Source organism: Phyllostomus discolor, chromosome 3, assembly GCF_004126475.2.
Source record: "Phyllostomus discolor isolate MPI-MPIP mPhyDis1 chromosome 3, mPhyDis1.pri.v3, whole genome shotgun sequence".
In the NCBI taxonomy this organism is placed as follows: Eukaryota; Metazoa; Chordata; class Mammalia; order Chiroptera; family Phyllostomidae; genus Phyllostomus; species Phyllostomus discolor.
Genome location: NC_040905.2, coordinates 186,083,169 through 186,088,546, shown reverse-complemented (window position 1 = coordinate 186,088,546; position 5,378 = coordinate 186,083,169). Strand labels below are relative to the sequence as shown.

The following is a 5,378-nucleotide window of genomic DNA, read 5'->3' as shown; positions in this document are numbered from 1 at the left end:
TGTGGCTGGCAGGGCCATGCTCCTTCCCGAGGCTCTCGGGGAGACTTTTTGCCTCTTCCAGCTTCTGGTGGCCGTGGGCGTCCTTAACTTGTGCCTCATCATTCCATCTCTGTGGCCATGTGGCTTCCTCCTCTTCTCTGCATATCTGTCTTACAAGAATACATGCGATACATAGCATGTAGGGCTCACCGGACAATCCTCCTGGCAGGTTCCTCCTTGAAAGATCCTTGACTTACTCACTTATTTTGACATAGAAAGTAATATTTAGTCTCGTTGCTATATAAGGAAATGTTCCCAGGTAGCAGGGATCAGGATATGGACATATCTTTTAGAGGACCACCATTTGACTGCCTACACCAAGGAATGAGCAAGTGACTATCCACTCCTTCCTGTCAGGTGTTTTTCTCCCAACGTGTCCCACTGGATGGGGCGCCGGTGTCTGCACCCAGCAGTTGTAGATTTGAAGCTCATCAAGAATGTTTCTATGTAGAGTTATATGCACAAGCTTGTGAGTCAGAATGGGTGGTTCTAGTCTCAGAACCCCCATCTACCACCCGGGGGCCTTTAGGAGAACCAGCATGCCTGCTCTGCCAGATTGGTATCCTAAAGTACAATGCCAACGACATCACATCTCTTCCTTAGGTCTTCATTGGCTCCCCAATGAAAGGACAAAGCCGCCCCGTTTGCTATTGTGACACCACTTGCTGAGCAGGCCTTGTTAAACGTGACTGCCATTTCACTCCTCTGAGCTTCTGTCCCCAGGACCGGAAATTCCTGGAAGCAAGAACAGAACTAACTGCTCCCTACAGCCACTGGCAGAAGGTAACTTTGGAACAAACTGCAGCCTCGTGTGACAGCCCCAACTGCCCAGAGCCACACAACTGCAGCCCCCACCCTTTTAATCCAATTGTAATCCAATAAAAGCTCAAAGCCCCCACCCCTCACTGCTGGTGTATCTCTGCACACCACGCGCCTCTCCTTGCTTGGAGAGTAAGTAAAAACTTTATCCTGTACACTTTCTTCTCTTTGTGAGTTCATTCATAGCCCGTGTCACGGACCACCCTAACACCCAGTATCCACCAAATGAACTACACACCCCTTGCCTTAGCATCCAAGGCCTCCTAATGACGCCCCTGCTCCGGCCTTAGGTCCCAGGCGCTTCCATTTCATGGTTGCAGGGACTGGCCTCACTCTTTCCCGCTTCCCCACCTCTGCTCCTGCTCTTCCCTGCCTAGAATTCCTTTCTCATCTCCCAGTGTTCAGACCCTTCTCATCCTTCAAGGCGCATTCAAATGCCGCCTCTTCCACGTCTTACCTCGTCTTTTCATCTGGAAGGACTCTCTCCTTCCATCGTCCTCTGGCCCTGCATCTCCCACACCATGTGTACGCGGGGCTTGGCTCTGTGCTACAAGCTTCCCCACCGGTCCCTTTGCCCCGCCCCCACCCCTCGAACAGTGGCTCCTTTTGGGCAGGAAGCAGGTGTCCTACGCACTGTCAGAGCTGGGAACAAGGCCTGCCGGAGGATGTGTTCAATGCTGCTAGGTTGAATTCTATAAAAAATAATAGGATTTACACCAGAAGTAACCTCAGGGGTTGTGTGTTCAAAAGCCTTCACTTTACAGGTGAGGAAACTGAGACTCAGACTAAAATGATCTGTCTCCCATCCCAGTCTTTCTAGAAAACTTGTGGAAAACTTTTATTAGAATAAAAGATTGAAAGGTTCCCTTTGGGGCCCTCTTAGCCTCTGGCTCGAGATATACAAATATATCTATTTGTGGTGATGCCAGACGGCAAAGGGCGCGCCTTTCTCGGTGAGGTTTACCTGCTTTAAGGAGCAAACACAAATAATTTGGTTTCTTCCTCACTATTCTCTGGTTGTCCTCAGCAAACTACAACTCTAGTTTCACGCATGGCCTGGTTAGAAAGCTCTTTTAACTCCACTCTGCTTTTTTTTCTTTTCCTTTAAAATCTTTCTTTTCTCAGAACTGAGCCTAAACTACCCTCCAGACCCCCCGGTTTCGGAGCTTAATGTTGAGAGTCCTGCTTTCCCAGGGAGATCACGGCCAGGCCAACGGAAGCTGCCCAGCAGCAGGTTCCCCTGCTGTGTGTGAAGCCTCAGGGAGGTAAACCAGTCTTCATCTTCCTGTCTCCGTTGTCTGGCAAAGCGTAAAAAGGGTAAAGCAGAAAGGCAGCCCGGAACACCTGTGGCCATTATGCAAACCACAGCCACCTCCCAGCCCTGCGTGTTTTCTGTTCGGAACGTGCAGCGTCTGTCAGCCGCAGGTGCAAACCCGGCAACAGAGCACCAGGAGCAGGGGCTCAGAGAGGCTGACAGAGGAATTAGTGGGACTTTGTAATAAGCCCATTAATTCTGTTGGATTGAATTATCTTCCAGGTCCACACAGGCAGGACAGCTGTACTTGTCTGACATTTTGCACGGCTTTTTAGAGCTGCCTGGAAGCAGGGGTGCAGATCTGCAGAGAGACGGGGAGGGGCCAGAGACCAGGGCTGGGACTCGGGTCTGTCACTGACAGAGCCTAGGGGCCTCGGCCGAACCAGTGAGCCCCCCGAGTCCCAGCACCTCCCCTGTAAAGGGCTCTCTCCAGGACCGCGTCCGGCTATGCGTTTCACCCTGAGTTCAGAGTGTGAAGTGGTGCACAGTTGTTCCTACGGTCAGCAACTGGGCAGGAAAGGAAAAGCGAAAACGTGGTGGTTGAGGGCAGGTCATTTATTTCCATTTTCTCTCCCTCTTCTGCTTACCCTTGGTCCTTTGACTTAAGTCTACCCAAGGGCAGGGATGGGCGCAGCATCTGGGCATAGAGGAGCTGGTGGGGGCCCCGAGTGGGGGCCCAGACGCAACCCCATCGGTGCTCAGGGTCACACGGAAGACAGCCCCTGCACGCCTCCGCAACCTCTGAGGAGCGGCCCGCTCGCTCCTTCTGGACCCCAAACAATCAAAACCACCAGCCTCTCTTGGAAGGCAGAATGCCATCTTGAAGTGTTTTCTTTCTTCTCACGTTAAAAACAAATGCTAACAGCCTTGCTCTAATGTCACATCAATCAAGGAAAAGGCAACATTGCAAAGTGGGATCTCAACCACGTAGAAACTATATGTGCACAGAAGAAAAAGCTTGGTGAAAATGCGAACGGTGGCTTATTGGAGGGAATCGATGATGGGCTTTACTCTGCTTTTTCACATTGCCTAAACATTTAGAAGGGCTCATCAATCATTCTTATAATAAAAGAAGATTCTATTTAAAAGTATTTTAATGTCCCAAAGGAAAAATCCATTTATTTTTCAAAGAAGTTACATATGCAACTTCCATAAAAATTAATAATACTGGAAAAATGTGAAAATAAGATGTTTTATGAACATTAGTAGAGATACCAAGGAGTCAATAAGTGCAGCACAGATGGAAGTGCCATAAAATCAATTTCTGATCTTTGAGTTTGCTTAGGGGACACCATGAGCGAAGCCACCCTCCCGAGCTAAAAAAATGTACAGACAAGAAGTTATCATTGAAGTTAAACTGGCAGACACGTCCCGGGACGGCTGCGGGGGTTCGATCCCTGGACGAACCTGGTGGCAGAGGACCGTGTGCAGATGGCAGCCAGTGAGCAACAGCGCCACGCTGGGGCGGTGGCTCTGCGGGGCCGCGGCATCGCCGTGTTAGAAGCCGGGGGACGAGTCCGAGTCCGCAGAACCGCTGTGCTCGCCGGAGAGGCCCCTGCTTCCACACCCCCTCCCGTTTTACTGCGGCATACAACTCGAGTCTTGTACATTTGCACACTGAACTTTTGTTAAATAAGTTTTCGCGTTGGTCAAAATAAATAAGGTTCTCACACAGTAAAAATGTCTGTGTGACCCGAAAAACATTGCTTCCGAAAACAGTACAGTCATAACAAGGAATATTTGATACACTTAAAAGCACAGCATAAACGTGAAAGAATTTGGGCAGATTCTTGGAGTTTGTTTTAATAGAATTTAACCTGCATTTATTTAGACTCGAAAAAGTTGGCCTTGCTCAAGCACTACTCGAAGCTGGGCTCCGTGCAGCTGCCGTCCGGCAGGCAGCCTTGAATGTTACTGGGGAGGAAAGGTTCAGTGCTGGGAGATGTTAGGTAAACCTCACTTTTAAGTATCCAGCAGGCCTCGTCCTTGCCCCACTTCTTGGAGTCTCAAATATATTAATTCTCATTGCGAATCTCCAAGTGGGGTGTGGAGAATATGTAGCATTTGCTCAAAACATTTGACCAGAAAATCTTCTTACTCCCCGGCAAAGGACTCTTCGCGTTGAGTCCCAGTGAGACCAGTAGGGTCGCTTCGCGCAAAGACGCGCTGTTCCCAGTGAGCCCCCGTGAGCCCCGACACAGAGAGTGCCCCTCTTTGTTGTCACAAGAGGGGTGTTTTTACGAATCTGAAGCACACACGTACAAACCCCAATAAACCACTGAGCGAGTCACGCCACAGGAACCGCAGCCCCGCGCCCACATCGGGTCAGGTTTCATGTCCTTCCAGGCCAGAAGCTGCGCGCCGGTGGGGCAGCAGGGCCCGGACGGGCCTGTGAGCTTCACCACGGACTCGGCGCTCTGGGCTCTTTTATGAAACGTCTCAGGAATGCCACGCAACCCTGCAACTCACGCCTCCCACCCCCCAGCACACAGACGCACACCCTTTGCTGGCATGCGAAGCCTGCGTAGAAAGAGGGAAGAAAACCCAAACCACAAAAACTCGCATTCCTGTCGCGGGCTGTCTGTGTACACACCCCGGACCTTTGACCCTCTCTCCTTTCCCAACAGCGGTTTTCGAGGCTTGGAGTCAGGAGTCCGGGTCTGTTGAGACGCAGCTCTCCCGAGTCCGAGTCTCGGGATTTCAGCGTTTCCCCTCTCGGGGCCTCTGTGTCTCCATCTGTAAAATGGAACTGATGAACCCTGGATTGTGGTAAGGAGAAAACAGAATAAAAATGTTATGAAATGGAAACATGAGCCTTAATGATGCCATTACGAATGGAAATGGTCTACTTTCTGTTTCCAAGGTGGCGGAGAAATCGAGAAAAAAACACAGGGGACAGGCCAGAAAACCTCAGGAACGTTCCTTCCTTACGGGCTCCCAAACTTTCCTCCCTAAGTCCCTTCACCTCGTACTCAGCCAGTCTGCCTTCCCCCCGGGGCCCAGGGCTGGCACGCGTTCCCATGGCAACGGAAGCCGGGGAGGATGGGGCGCAGGCAGTGAAGCGCGTCCAGAACACCGTGCATAGCCTTCCCCGGTCCTGATAAAATGTGCACAGCACTGAAAATGCATTCAAATGAGCACTTTCTTTAAACATCATATGCCAAAAAGGAGAAAAAAAGCATTTGATTAGAAGTATGCAGAAACA

The 5,378-nt window shown here is 50.6% G+C and overlaps 1 pseudogene; it reads left to right on the top strand.

The window, feature by feature from the left end:
* The first annotated feature begins 518 nt into the window (after window positions 1-518).
* On the top strand, window positions 519-4,840 carry LOC114489732 (annotated as a pseudogene).
* The last annotated feature ends 538 nt before the right edge of the window (window positions 4,841-5,378 follow it).